Source organism: Pagrus pagrus (genome assembly GCF_965226575.1).
Source record: "Pagrus pagrus genome assembly, chromosome: 1".
Taxonomy (NCBI): Eukaryota; Metazoa; Chordata; class Actinopteri; order Spariformes; family Sparidae; genus Pagrus; species Pagrus pagrus.
The window spans coordinates 20,810,849-20,826,878 of NC_140185.1; the positions used below are offsets into that span (position 1 = coordinate 20,810,849).

Here is a 16,030-nt window from a genome sequence, read left to right on the forward strand (position 1 = left end):
AGATCTTACATGAAGATAAAAAGACATTAGTGTGGAATTTAAACACAGCTTTGTATACACCTGACATAACTCAAAAATACAAACTGTGACATAAATGACATTTTTAAAGACATATGAGAAAGTACAGTTAACAGAAGAAAGCAGGTAACACCAAAATCCTTCCTCCAAAACTCACCACAGTCTTGCTGAGATACAAATCAACTACAGGTAATGGCTAAAATGTATTCTTAAAAACTCAAACTTTTCTTATTATAGTGTAACTGAGTCATTTAAAACCCTGTGCGCGCATTAAAAACATTCTGCGGGCAGATTGCGACATTGTAAAAAGGCCGTAAACACTGTTACCCTGACAGATCACATGCCCTGCTGTGTTTTTTTCCCAAAGTGTCTCTATTTGTCATGTGCATATGATTTTTACGGTGACTATATAACTGCTTGAACTGGCAATATGTACTCAGTGACCACTTTATTAGGTATGCCTGTACACGCTCAGAGGAAGACATTTTTGTATATCTGTATGTTTATTATCGAGGTAGCAGCGTGCAGTGACGTGACACATTTCAACACAATACAGTCCGGTACAACACCACTGCAAACTACAGTCACAAACATATAGTTGATCTGTCACCTCTTGTACAATAACTGGACATGATCATCTTCATAAATGTTGAACTTCTGTCCTGTTCGATCTGTTCACTGATTTACATTTGTTAGATGTTCCTAATAAAGTGGCCTGGGGCTGTATTGTAAGCCACTGACAGATTTTAAGACTCCCTGAACCAGCTATATTACATCTTGTTTTCATAATGCAGTGGTAGACACAAAAACATGAACACGTGTATAGTGCACTGTTATACAACATGTGACACTCACACGTTGTCCAGTTTTAGCTAAGACCGTGTCAGAGATGTGTTGATTCATATCAGTTCACGCCTGAAAAAATAACTGAAAAGCCTCACAAGACATAATGTAAGCAGTAAAGGGAAGTAACGTTAACTATGTACAGAATCTAGTCTGGGGTACTTGTATGTTACTTGGGTATTTCTAATCGATGCATTTGTGAACTTTTACTCCACAACAATTCCGGAGGAGATATTGTACTTTTCACTCCGCTACATTTAGTCTTCAGCTATAGTTAGGCTACAGGATTTTACTTGCAGCTTATAAAAATGATGATGATTAAATAAATTAAACCACCAAGCAAAAAAAAACAAAACTTTATAGCACACTATGGCATCAGTATTCAGTAATGAAGTGAGTACTTTTACTTAATTTAACTATATTTTGCTAATAATACTCAAAAGCATTAACTTAAGGTGATCCGATGTTACTTTTGAACAACAGCATATGTAGTAACAAGTGTCAGTTACTACATAATGTAGTGTACCAATAGCACAAATAGAGAAGGATCACCAAGTCTACAAATTGGCTCAGTAGATAGCATTATTTAAAGTTTTCAACATTAGCTAATGTGTCAAAACGAGCAAAGGTGAGTATTATTGCTTGAATATTCAAGTTTTAACTTGTATGAGGTAGAAATAATTTCTCATTCGACACAATTACATGAGCTAGTTATATAATCTTGCATTAACATTTTTCAAAGTTGGACTTTTAGCTATTAGTGTTGAGTGTTTTATTGTTTGGTATTGCAACATAAAAGAGTAGTTGGGAACATTTTGGAAATACACTTAATTTGCTTTCTCGCCAAGAGTTGAGATGACAAGATCGATCCCACTCTCCTATCTGTATATCTGTACAGTCGGCCTAAATATAAAGCTACAGCCAGCAGATGTTGGCTTAGCTTAGCTTAGCACAAAGACCGGAAAAGGGAGGGAAACAGCCAGCCTGCTTTTGTCTAACAAAATCCACCTACCAGCACCACTTAAGCTTTCTTATCAACATGCTTATACCTGATTTGTTTGATCTGCATAAAAATTGAAGCATTAAAATGGTACATTTTGGTTTAACAGGGGGTTACGGGTCTGACTTTTTCTTGCCCAGGTGCAAAACGAGATGCATCTTAGTTATGTCAGTTTTTAACCGAACCATGCTAGTTGTTTATTCTAAGCTAACCAATACAAAATAGTACCAAGCCAAGAAAAGCACAATCTTAGGCCTAAAAAGCCTTCTGTACAAAAGGGCTAATGCATTATATTGTATTACATTGAACAGGTGCTCCAGCCAAGTGCCAGGATATAATGTTAGCAGTTAACACTTCTGCAAACCACATACATTTAAGGTTGCTGTGGCACAGGCCATGTACCATACTGACAAATGACGAGGCTTCGAACCGGACGACATTTCCAGCCGTGTTTGTGGAGACCAAAAGAGGTAATTCAAGCTAAACCATGATGTTTTTCTGAACATAACCACGTGTTTTTTGTGCCTAAACCTAACTAGTGACGAGAAAAATTGACTAAGCTTGAACTTAGTAGTAGTTGTAGTAGTTTTGCAGAAACCTACTTAGCTAACACTTATTCTGATGATTGGGTTTTGATGTTATTGTGTCTCCAACTAAAAACATGTCCAGTGAGATATAGGCCTACAGTATAAAGTAAAGTTGCTAACATTGTTAATTTGTTTTCTGGTATAAGCAACACACTGTGAAGTTACATACTTGTGACCTGCAGTCAGTCTGACCAAGTGCTGCTTTCTGGTTTGGTCCCACCACAGGGTGTAACTGAGCACTTCACAGTTTTCCATCTGAATGCAGTCACAAGATACATATCTCTGATGGTTCAAGCTCACACAAGCACACAAACAGTTACAGTAGCACCTCTTAATACTTGGCCACATAGCTGTGCCCCTAGGGCCTTTGGGCCCGTCGTGTGGAGGTGTCAATGTTCTCATCACTATCTTTGTATGCACTTATTTTAAGAGGCTGCTAATATTCTGAGGGAAGCACGGTCTGATAGTCATCAAACAGTACTGTTGCTGGAGCTGCCAACGCTTCAAACTGAGAAGGATTATACAATGAAATACTGCTGTTTACTGTAGTCTGACCTGTCAACTTTGTGCAAGCTAGACTAACGTCACAGTCTTTTCCTTGGACGCATTCATTGTGCTATTATACATTTTTTTTGTGCTGACATTTAGAGTTTTTCAAAGTCTCCGTGTATTCAGTCTCAGAAGATTCACAGCCCAGGGTCACAAGATCATACCCACACAGCCTCGCAGAGGGGGAATGACACGCATGACCACTGACTGTGGAAAACAGGATACAGAGTGCGTCGCAACAGGAAGTGTTGCACTCCTCCTCTGCAGAACATCAGTTTGACCAGAATGACTGCAGGTTGATGTCCACACTCTGTAACTCCTGCGGCAGTATTCAAATTTCGTAATCGTCTTCGCTCACCATTTCTTCTGAGCTGGTTGAGTAATTCAGTTGAAATAAAAAAAAGTCTTTGTCTAAAAAAGAAAGAAAGACAGAAAAGTCCCCAAGGCAGGCTGTGCCTTTCTTTAAATTTCGATGCAGGCAAAGAAAAACTTACTTTAATTAATTGTGAACAAAAACGGAATCATCCAAGACATTGTAAAGTTTAAAAAATGGCAGGGTTTAAAAAGATTAACACATTAAATTACAACTCCTTAATAACAGAAACAAACTCACATACATCTCTTGTTGATTTGTACATTTTAGCTGATTATATGTTGCAGATAAAAGATGTTTAAAAACATTAAAGATAATGTAGAGTAAAATGTAATGTGCATGTAAAGCATGCTATTAGTAATAAGCTGTAAAAAATGATACGTAAACGTAGGCAAACAGACAAAAAACACTTCTGAAATAATAAATAAAAGTCAATACTGCAGATTTACCAGCTCATAAACTCAACATTGTACACTTACAACACACAAAGTAATACTAATCTAACATCAGCGTGCTCGTAAAAGGAAGATCAGGATACGCCCACAGTCTCAGACAGTCTTACCGCTGCACTCTGTGCTGTAACATCCATCGACAGGCTGTAAAGGTGTCCACCGGGGAGTTGTTGAAGTACTGGAAGCAAATTGCCAAAGGTGGTTGAAAAATGCAGGCTTTCTATATATCTCTGAATTAGCAGGGGAACTAAAAACTTCCTTAATTCTACCAATTTAGGTTGGTAACATAAGGCTTCTTCTTCTTCTTCTTCTTCTCCTTCTACTTGTTCTCCTTCTTCTTTATTCTTCTTCTTCCTTTAAAAACAAGAAGGTGACAAACTCTTCCTACTAAACAAGTGTTTAAGGGTGAGTGAATCCACTGTGAACTCCTGATGCTGATGAGCTCAGTTCATTCGAGGTCACAACTTGATATCTTGAGTTTAAAACCTGTGGCCTCCATTAAACTCATTGAACCTCTTTAGTTTCTGATTGACTGTAATTACCACCACACAATGACACAATGGGTGACCAATTTGTGTTGACACTGCATGTCCACTAAGAATCTATATTTAATGGCTTCTTTTTCTTTCGTTTTCAGGTTTTTGGTAAAGAGCAAATGCTGTTGCACGTTTTCGACAATATTTTTATAGTTTTAAGTGATGCAGGTTATGTGTAAACATATAAGATATTTTAGAGAAGTTTGGTCACGGTTTGAATTTAACAATGCTCTTCTTTATCTCTTGTTCATCAGCTTGAATGCCTCCCCTTTATCTCACTAATTTCAATAAAAGGCAGAGAGAGCTCACATATTTTAGCAACTCTATTTCAAAAAGGAGAGTGGTAGAATATAAAACAATACATCAGCATGAATTAAAGGACTATTTTTGCAAAACGAGGAATGCATTTGTGTGACTAACAGATATTTTTGTGATAATTTTGTGTGCAGAAGCGTCAGCACAGCAGCAGTGGCACCCCCTGAGACATCAAAAGCTAGAATAAATAACAAGTATTCAAATCCGCTCATTCATTTTCATTTGTTCTCACTGAATGAATGAGAGGGGCTCATTTGAAAAACAGAGCAGCTGCACCCATGGTGAGGAGTATCCAGACTAGCTTGTATTAAACGAAAGCCGGCTCGCAGCTGCAGAGTTACAGAGAGCAAATGTATTTTTTAAAGGACATATATTATGCACATTTTCAGGTTCATAATGTTATTTTTGGTTTCTTCTAGAGCAGGTTTACATGCTTTCGTGCTCAGAAAACACATCAGTGGTGTTATACTGTCTGTTCTAGCTCCAGTCTCTTTAAGTCCCACCCTACCGATTACCTAGTTTCCTCTGATTGGTCAGCTCACTCATGCCTGAGCCAGCATTGCTAAAAACAACAGAGCAGCTGTGCTACATTAATTCTTATGTGCCAAACTCAATGCTGGGCATGAATTATGCAAATGTGTGACATAGTGACATTGTTTGATGGCATGAGGCCACAGAATTAAAGGCAGGACGACTGATGAGGCGTTTCAGGAGCAGTGTTTTCTGTGGGAAAGAGGAGCATTTTTAACTTACAAGATCTTTTACATGCACATGAAACCTGTAAAAAACACTGAAGGAAAGGAATGAAATGAAGGTCCCCCTTAAGTTACATTTCTGTTTCTAGTTATACTGAAATGTTTGCTTGCACATAATACGTGTTTTAAGGTGCATAAAGTCTGATATGCATATGAACCTCGACCTGCTAACAATAAAAACTGCAGAATTCAAGCACAGAAATGAATGCAAATTTAATTCAACTTAATTTCGAAAGAAGAAAACAGAAGAACATATGTAGGATGGTTTATCATACTGACACCTTTTCATTTCTCAAGACACGAGTGTGAGCCACAAATTAACACGTGTCTGATTACATGGTCACTTGGACATGCAATGCAATTTTGCACTACCCAATTCTGAGCTTTCAGCGGGCAGTCAGTGAGCCTGACAGGCAATCCAGCAGGCACATACAGGGTCGATATGGCCTCCAGACGGCGGGGCCTGTTTACGAGTGAGATCTCCGAGTGGGTTTTATAATAAAATGGATTCTGTTTCTCATGTGACTCTTCTGAAATCTGCTAAAACATGAGAATATAACACTGAAAATTTCAGTTCTGTGGGTGGACAGTCCACAGAGCAGGCGTTTGTTTCCTGGCTGATAGTCGACAGAGGTTTCAGTGGCCGTCATGTGTTTCACAATGACATGGAACGGTCGCTTGACATGCATGCGAGGGGACATCCAGCCCTCTCACTTCTTATTCCTGATTCCTCATTTTCTCTGGACTCCACAAGACTCAACTATCAGACTACTGGGCTGTGGGTATTATTAGACAAGGGTGAATCACAAGGCACATGGACACACACACACGCATAAACTCACACACACACACAAACACACACACACACACACACACACACACACACACACACACACAAAGCCTCACACATTCACATCGGAAAACGTGCTTTTTTTCTTCTGCATGACACACTAGAATACTACTGGGCAGTTCTAGACCTAATCTGCTGTCTATTTTATACCATTTCAATGTAACTTTTTTGCACATCTTCATAAAAAAACTACCCACAAACACGTACATTCACCAATATACACCCATATAAGGCCTTGGGCCCCTATCCCACCAAACAACTAAGTTCCTCTTTCTTTATGTATTGCTCAAGTCAGACAAAGATGAGTCAGTGCGGATATTAATCATGTTTTTTTTGTTATCTTCACATCTCACACTGCTAAGACCGCCTAGCAGAGCCACAGTTGGCCAGTCTATTTTTGAAGGTCCGAGAACTTAAACATTGCTTTGACTTCTTAAATGTTAAAAACAACATCCCCAAAGATTATACCGTCAGTTTGTCTCCTATAATATGTTGTTGATAAAATGTTGCTTAGACTGTTCATCATTGCACGTTTTACATTTAAGGCAATTTATGTTATTCATCATTATGGCGACAAGTAAACCTAAAAATGTAGACCATTATTATTCATTCTGCAACTCTTTCAAATTCCCTTTAAGCATCTCAGACTATGAGAAATGAAAAGGTAAGTTAAGAGGCTTCACAGCTGATCCAAATTAAAGAAAAGGAAGAAAAACACAGATGGACACAATGTTCTCCTTCAACCTACTGTATGTGATTGAAGCTAAAAGTGCAAAAGGTTTTAAAAAATACAGATAATTATCAGGCAGAAGAAAAAAATCTAATTGCTATGATAATATAATGAGAGGTCTTGGCTGTTATAAACTCCTGTCAGATGCACCCCCTGGTGGTCGGGCAATTCACTGAGAGAATGTATTGTACAGTTGACCTTGGGTGCTCTAGAGGCGAGGTGGGCATAAGGGTATTGCTAGGGGCCCCCTAGGGACCCAACCCTGGGAGTAACCTACAAAAAGTCAAAGTCAACAGAATGAATATTAAAAATATTAAAAATACATCAAATACTTTTTCTGACTTTACTTTGTTAACTGCTTTTGTTTGAGAGGAAGAAGACAACAGACAACTTTATCCTCCTAGCATATGCAAGTGGCATTGTTGTTGCTGTCGCTGTCAACACAGGACAGAACATTCCTTAGCCTTCCTTTCCCTGGGTGACCGTGTGACAGGTGGCAGGCAAAATGTTATAGTGATTTGAGTTTTGGAGAAGAAATTCACACATAAAAATGTAATATTTATAATACTACTGAGGTAATAATACAAACTCAGAAATATTTATTGTTTCCATCACTGAATAAAAAAAGCTGTTCTCAGAGGAAAATAAGAAGAACACTGTTTGAGGCTAGAAAGGTGGCAGGGTCTGCCACATATAAACAAAGTAAAACAGTATGGAATTGTGTTGTCCTTTAAGGTCAGTTTCTTTAGTCAGTTTATTCAGTCATGTAAACGAAGTGAGTTTGTTTATTTAGTTTGTTTAGGCAGAAAAAAATCAGTCCATTAAGATCCTTCTCTTCCTAATACCTTAAAGGTAAATTACCATTTTTTTAAATATTATAAAAAATAGACCGATGTAGAAGTCTTCAAAAGCCAACTTAAGTATGAATTAAAACTGCAAGCAGTGATGAACGGGCCCTCGCGTCCCACGTATGTTGGGCTGTTGCGCCATCGGAGGGCGCGCGCATCCCACCTAAATAGGATCCATGTCACCCAAAACACAACAGAGAAATTTGCAGTGACTTCTTGTGTCCAGTGGGTGGCGCTATAGATATGAGACAGTATTGATGCATAGTCGTATTCAGGGTGAAACCATGTAGATGTGTGAGGAATTTGGTGTAGATTGGAAATTGTATGTTTGAAAAAAGAAAATGGCCATACGCAATCCAAGATGGCCAACTTCCTGTTTGGGCGAGAAGTTCCACAAAATTAATTCCTGTCTAAATTGATGAGACCTATGACTGCAAATTTAATGAAGATCGGAGAAAGTTGTTGTTCACATGATCTGGCGTTAGGGGGCGCTATAGATATGAGACAGTATTGATGCATAGACATATGGACGAACCCCTCTCCATGTGTGAGCAATTTGGTGTAGATGGGAAATTGTATGTTGAAGTTATAAGGACTTCCTGCTTTATGGCGAAGGATCGAAATTGACCACACTGCCACGCCCACCAGGTACAACGGAGGCGAAAGCTTTTGATAACTTTTCATCTTCAAGGTCTGAAGATGATCCTGCATGAATGTGAAGTCTGTGGTGTTAAATCTATAGGACGAGTTCGTTAAAGTACAAGGCAGGAAATGGGTCAAAACGGCGGCGAAATCTCAACTTCAAATCAAAATGGCGGACTTCCTGTTGGACTGAGGGTATGGGTGTTGATTCTTGTTTTGTGCGTCTGGTAATGATACATATGCATACCGAATTTCATTCATGTATGTGCATGTAAGAGGCGGGGCTTCAAGCTTAAGCGCCCTTTTGAATCCTCGTGGGGGTGCTGTGGTGCCATCTTTGCATTTAAAAAGGCCCAGACCCATATCAGATATCAATGTTCGTGACTAGTGATGGATCTGCCAAATTTGGTGTTTGTAGGAGTTTGTCTGTATGTACCAAATGGGAAAAGGCATTAGGGGGCGCTACTGAGCTGTTGTGCTGCACCTGAGGGCAGTTGTGGCATCAAATTAAAGTACTCCTAAGTTTGAACCTACGGAAATACGGTATGTCAAATTTGGTGAGTCTGCGAACATGCTAAACCTCTAAACAATGTTGGAAAAATTAAAATCGCCGCACGCCATTCAAGATGGCCGATTTCCTGTTGCGGCACAAATTCCAATAAAACTAATTTGTGGCTAAATCGATGAGAGCTATGAGTCCTGTGAATTTCATGATGATCAAAAATGATTTTCGCTAAAAGTTTCCAACGTTACGTTGCGCTATGGAGTCCCCTGGCCACACCCACCCCCAATCATGTCGAATTATAAAATATTTCACCAGATCATACAGTCTGCTGTACTGTTGCGCCTCATCCACCTCATTGAGTGAGAGACAGACAGAGAAAAGAAGAGGAGAGAGAGTTAATATTTAAACAAATTTCAGATGCCCTGGAGAGAAGAATTCCTGTTTCTAAAGTCTTAAAGAAACGGGGATGTAAAATCTGCCATGTCAGTGTTTCTGTCAATCACGGAGGTCGCACCACATCAGTCCCCATCGAGAGGCTGACAAACAGAGGGCAGTGGCATGTACAGACTCTCTAAAAGGCAGGGGCAAAAAAGGGATGGATGAAAAGTGATAAGTATAACTTAATGCCACAGATTTAAGCAAGTTTACACTTTATTTGACACAAAAAAAGCTGTTGCATTTTGCTTATCATTTTGTTATTTTCATTCTTTAAATGTCACCAGAATGTAGAAAACACAGCCTCAAATTTTTTTGGGGGGGGTAGGCTATAACAGTACTTTCAGTGTTGTATCAGTAGCCAGTGCTTTAAACCACAAGCATGTATGATAATTGATTGCTATATTACTTACATTAGTGTGCGGAGATGTCATTGAGTTATGGATGTCTGGAGATATGGGAACCACAGGGGGTCTCCATTGTCTCTATTGTTGCGGGGTCTGTAATTTATTTGTGCCACTCCTGCTGGTTTCTTTCCAGTTCACATATATCAGTTTATTAATACGCCCCATTTTCTCCATCTTGACTGATGTAGGGTGTATATAGGGGAGATGTTTTATCTGGTGACTTATTGTTTGTGTATTATAAACTATCTGGCTTTCTGGTACCAGGCAAAGCAGTAATACAGTTCATCACTGCAACAAATACTCTACCGAAACCTGCACGTAGGAGCTTTTGAGTTCATTCCAGGTTAATATAGTTTTTGTGAGCTGAGGTTCTGGAGCAAACAAAGCAAAAATCCTTCTCTCTTTGCTTCCTCCCACCATTTCCACATAATCCAGTCAAAACCTGCCAGCTTAGCTCTGCATACTTGTGCTGATTCACTCTCTCCTAACCAGCAGGCCGGGTTTACCAGCAGTTATTTCCTGTAAGATGCTACGGTGACAGTATGCTAAATAAATAATTTGCTTGTATGTTTCACTCTCCAACATCTAACACAGCCTACAATTACGCAGCTGTCAGAAGTCAAACCTGACGACATGCAGTGTAATGGGGCCCTTGAGGACAACAGTACTGCAGCAGCAGTAGTCAAACAAGCTATAAAGTGAATGAAGGGAGAGAGCAGCGTCAGCAAAAACAAAGCAAACCACCAAGCTTTTTCACTTCCAGGGCCAAAATTGAAACTTAACACCCATTGAATTGTGTTGTTACAATGCAAAATGGCACAAAGATCCTTGGGCAGCCCTGCTCTAGATTTTTTGTGAATACAGCTAAAGTGCACGCTTCACCCTATGCACTGTCTACCTCTCTGTTCTGCTCTTCCTGCCTGTGTGTGTGTGTGTGTGTGTGTGTGTGAGTAGCCCCGCCCTCGGTCAAACAGGCACACAGACCTGCAGCTTTTTGTGATGGATAGAGCAGAAAAGAGAGAAAAGACAGTAATTTTAGCTCCTCGCTCCCTTTTAGTCCCAACCTCACACTGTTATTGCCTGGGGATTACACACCACTGCCCAAAGGTTGACTCCAGAAGTGAACCAAACATAACAAAATACACTTATGCTGCTCTAACGTCCAAATGTCCCCACTGGAGGATCAATAAAGGATTATCTAATCTAAAATATCTTAAATCTTTGGTCATTAGTGTAAAAAGCTAGATTTGGTACTGACTGCACTCACCTTTGGCTGTGTATTGATTGTTGTTTAAGTGCTCCTGCAAGGTGGCAGTAAGGCAGTTAAACTGCTCACATGGGGAACCATTTGCTTCGATGTGTACGAGACCTTGAGGAAAAATAAAAAAAATAAACCGAACTAGACAACTTTCCCAGCATAACTCAACGTAATTAAGACTGTGAATTTAAGAAAGATGCACTGTGATGACAATACCAATCCGGGAGCAACTCCAAATATGAAATAGGATTTATTTTTTATAGACAAATCAAATCAAATCAAATCAAATTTTATTTGTATAGCCCAAATTCACAAATCACAGTTTGCCTCAGAGGGCTTTACAATCTGTACAGAGACGACACCCTCTGTCCTTCGACCCTCGATTCGAGTGAGGAAAAACTTGCCCCAAAAAAGGCCCTTTTAACAGGGAAAAAATGCGGAAGAAACCTCAGGGAGAGCCACAGAGGAGGGATCCCTCTCCCAGGACGGACAGACGTGCAATAGATGTCGCATGTACAGAGCAGATCAACGAGATCACAATGTATTCAATTATAAGCGATGGTTGACAGGAGTGAAAGTACACAAAGATGTATTACAGCAATAATGATGAAATGCACATGGAAATGTGATTACTAGTGATAACAGTAGTAATGATCAATGGCAAGGATGGTATGTAGCAATGCAGTACGATAATAGTAGTGGAACGTATGTAACAGAGATGTGACTAATATTAGCGACAGTAGTGGTGGGTGTCAGGCAGGGTCATGGCAGTAGGTGCATCCACGATCAGGCAGGGCCATAGCAGTAGGCGCATCCACGATCAGGCAGGGCCATAGCAGTGGGCGCATCCACGATCAGGCAGGGCCATAGCAGTGGGCGCATCCACGATCCACGACCCGGGCGCGGCCAGGATCCAAGGGAGCCTGTAGGACTAGAAAGCACAAGGACTCCGGGGAAGAAGCAAGTCAGTGACATGCAGAGATGGGGCATGTATACAGGCATAATGTATACAGATGGAGAGGAGAGGAGAGGGGAGGAGAGAGAAGCTCAGTGTGTCATTGTCCCCCGGACTAGGCCTATAGCAGCATAACTAAGAGCTGGTCCAGGACAGGCCTGGGCCTGTCCTGGACCAGCCCTAACTATAAGCTCTATCGAAGAGGAAGGTCTTAAGTCTACTCTTAAAGGTAGAGAGGGTGTCCGCCTCCCGGACCAAAACAGGAAGATGGTTCCACAGAAGAGGAGCTTGATAACTGAAGGCTCTGGCTCCCATTCTACTTTTGGAGACTTTAGGAACTACAAGTAATCCTGCGTTCTGGGAGCGTAATGCTCTAGTTGGGTGATAGGGTAATATGAGCTCCTGGAGATATGATGGTGCCTGACCATTAACAGCTTTGTAAGTGAGGAGAAGGATTTTAAACTCTATTCTTGATTTTACAGGGAGCCAGTGCAGAGAGGCCAGTACAGGAGTAATATGATCTCTTTTCTTAGTTCCTGTCAGTACACGTGCTGCAGCATTCTGGACCAGCTGGAGACTCTTTAGAGACTTGTTAGGGCAGCCTGATAATAGAGAATTACAATAGTCCAGTCTGGAAGTAACAAATGCATGGACTAGCTTTTCTGCGTCTTTTTGAGACAGGATGGGCCTGATTTTTGCAATGTTACGTAGATGAAAAAATGCAGACCTTGAAATTTGTTTTATGTGGGAGTTGAAGGACATATCTTGATCAAAGATAACTCCCAGATTCCTGACGGTGGTGCTGGAGGCCAAGTTAGTGCCATCCAAACTCGCTATATCATTAGATAATGCATCTCTAAGGTGTTTAGGACCAAGTACTATAACTTCGGTTTTATCTGAATTTAACAGCAGAAAATTGCAGGTCATCCAGGTCTTGATGTCCTTGAGACATGCATGGAGTTTAGTAAGCTGATTAGTTTCATTTGGCTTTATTGATAGGTATAACTGTGTATCATCTGCATAACAATGAAAGTTTATGGAGTGTTTCCGAATTATATTTCCTAGAGGGAGCATATATAAGGTGAATAGTATGGGTCCAAGCACGGAGCCTTGAGGAACACCATGACTAACCTTGGTATACAGGGATGACTCATCATTAACATGTACAAACTGAAATCGATCCGATAAATAGGACTTAAACCAGTTTAATGCGGGTCCTTTAATGCCAATTAAGTGTTCCAGTCTCTGTAGTAGAATGTGATGATCAATGGTATCAAATGCAGCACTAAGATCTAGTAAGACCAGGACAGAGACAAGTCCTTTGTCAGAAGCGATTAGGAGGTCATTTGTAACTTTCACCAGTGCCGTCTCTGTGCTATGATGTGCTCTAAAACCTGATTGAAAATCCTCATATAAACTATTTTTATCAAGAAAGTCACATAGCTGGTTGGCGACTGCTTTCTCAAGGATCTTGGAGAGGAAAGGGAGGTTGGATATAGGTCTATAGTTGGCTAAAGTTTCTGGATCAAGATTAGGCTTTTTAAGGAGCGGTCTAATTACAGCTAGTTTAAAGGATTGTGGTACGTATCCTGTTAATAGAGACAGGTTGATCATTTCTAGTAAAGATGTGCTAATTAAAGGTAAAGTTTCTTTCAGCAGCCTAGTTGGGATGGGGTCTAGGAGACAAGTTGTTGGTCTAGATGAAGAAACCATCGAAGTTAGTTGGTGGAGGTCAATGGGAGAGAAGCAGTCTAAATATAAGTCAGAATTTAGAACTGTTTCTGAGGTTCCTGTGTTTAAAGATACAATAGTGCCAGTTGAGGGCAAGCGATGATGGATTTTGTCTCTAATAGTTAAAATTTTATCATTGAAGAAGCTCATGAAGTCATTACCACTGAGCGTTGTAGGAATACATGGTTCAGTAGAGCTGTGACTTTCTGTCAGCCTGGCTACAGTGCTGAAAAGAAACATGGTGTTGTTTTTGTTTTCCTCTATTAATGACGAGTAATAGCTTGCTCTGGCATTGCGGAGGGCCTTCCTATATGTTTTAAGGCTATCTTTCCAGGCTAAGCGGGATTCTTCCAAGTTGGTGGAACGCCATTTCCTTTCAAATTTCCGTGATGTTTGCTTCAATTTGCGGGTATCCGAGTTATACCAGGGTGCTAACCTCCTGTGCTTTATAGGTTTCCTTTTCAGGGGGGCAATAGAGTCCAGTGTTGTTCGCAATGAGCCTGCAGTGCTATCAACAAGATGATCGATTTGTGAGGAACTGAGGTTAGTGGAGGAGTCCTCTATTATATTGAGACATGGCATTGAGTTTAGTGCCAGCGGTATAATTTCCTTAAATTTAGCTACAGCACTATCAGATAGACATCTAGTGAAGGAGTTTTTGCCTAATGGTGTGTAGTCCAGTAATAGAACTTCAAAAGTTATTAAGTGATGGTCTGATAAAAGAGGACAAAAGACATTCTTATTTGTCATAGTGGGAAAAAATGTGTTACTAGGAACATTAATAATTGCCGACAGTGTGATAATGATCCAGCATGCACACTTCCAGGACACTGAAACTGAAGAAGCTAAATGGAATTTAGCCATCACAAGCTTCAACATTTACATTTGTGCTTTCCCTACTTTGGGGTTCAGTATCTTGGGCAAAGATGCTTCAGCAAGCAGCCAGGGGAGTTGGGATTGAACCAGCGACCTTCCAATTACTGGACGACCTGCTCTCCCTCCTGAGCCACAGCCGCCCCAATTAATCTACTAGGATGTTTGGTAACTGTATTGATCTGAGAAGACATTTGTGTGCCCATGATGCTGAGTCTGCATATTAATACATGTGAAGTAAAACAATAAAAAAAATGGAAAAGTATTTACCATCAGGGGCCCCATATGAGTACACTGCTGTAGTCCATTATGCAGTCTGCTGGAAATCATGAGACAAAAAGTGAGAGATGAGTCAGTTGTACTATGTTTCACACTAAAAGCACAGACATATCAAATATGAATGGAAAAGGAGATGTATGAACTGTATTAAAGTGGTGTACTACACACACATTTGGAACAGCTAGGAAATATTTTTGGTTTCCATCTGCCACTCGTTTCTGCTGGACCACGGCGCCCTTGGGAACCTCTCTCTCTCCTGGCTCCCGCTGCCTCACATATTGACAGATCTGGATCGTCATACCCTGGGCTCCGATTTCTCTCTTCTGTTTTACTATCTCCTTATATCTGTACTTCTGTAAAATGTGATGTCTCTTCACTCTGATGCTTTCTTTTTTTATTGCTAATTATCTTGTGTGGCCTGTCCTCTTTCAGGTCACCACGGTTGAGTGGAAGTCATGTGAGTCCGGCACCACTTGGCGATGCCTCGGCTTGCTCAGTCGTCCTCCTGGATCCACACTCTTCACATAATATTTTATGTAATTTACTTGTATCAGATAGTCTGTCAGTGAAATGTATAACTGTGTTTTGTTGTTCTGTTCTGTACATGCGACATCTACTGCATATCTGTCCGTCCTGGGAGAGGGATCCCAAACTGTGGCTCTTCCCGAGGTTTCTTCCATCTCTTTTCCCCTGTTAAGTTGCTTTTTTCTCAATATGGCAAGTTTTTCCTCACTCGAATCTCGAGGGACAGAGGATGTAGCTCGCTGTACAGATTGTAAAGCCCACTGAGGCAATGTTTGTGATTTTGGGCTATATAAACAGAATTTGATTTGAAATAAAACTATTTGATTTTCCTGAAACTTCCCTCTAACTTCCCATGTTCCTGATGACATCTATTTAAGCCTCGATACTGTGATTTCCAGTTCAGCTTGATATTGGATCCTTTATGTGTTAAATGTGGAAATCAACCACTTTATTGTCAGCTGATTTAACGAAAGAGGCCTTCATCAAAACACCTCCTTATTCTCCTGAAGGCTTCTCCTTTAAGTGGAAAAACTTTCAGTCCTTGGGGCACAAACTAAAGTTACT

The 16,030-nt window shown here is 40.4% G+C and overlaps 1 long non-coding RNA gene across 1 annotated transcript; it reads right to left on the reverse strand.

Annotated features, from left to right (window-relative positions):
* Positions 1-3,436: 3,436 nt before the first annotated feature.
* On the reverse strand, positions 3,437-15,910 carry LOC311252852. Its single transcript, XR_014621587.1, has 4 exons — positions 15,112-15,910; positions 14,933-14,981; positions 11,113-11,214; positions 3,437-4,176 (listed from the first exon to the last, which is right to left on the reverse strand). It is a non-coding gene; the product is annotated as an uncharacterized lncRNA (long non-coding RNA).
* Positions 15,911-16,030: the final 120 nt, after the last annotated feature.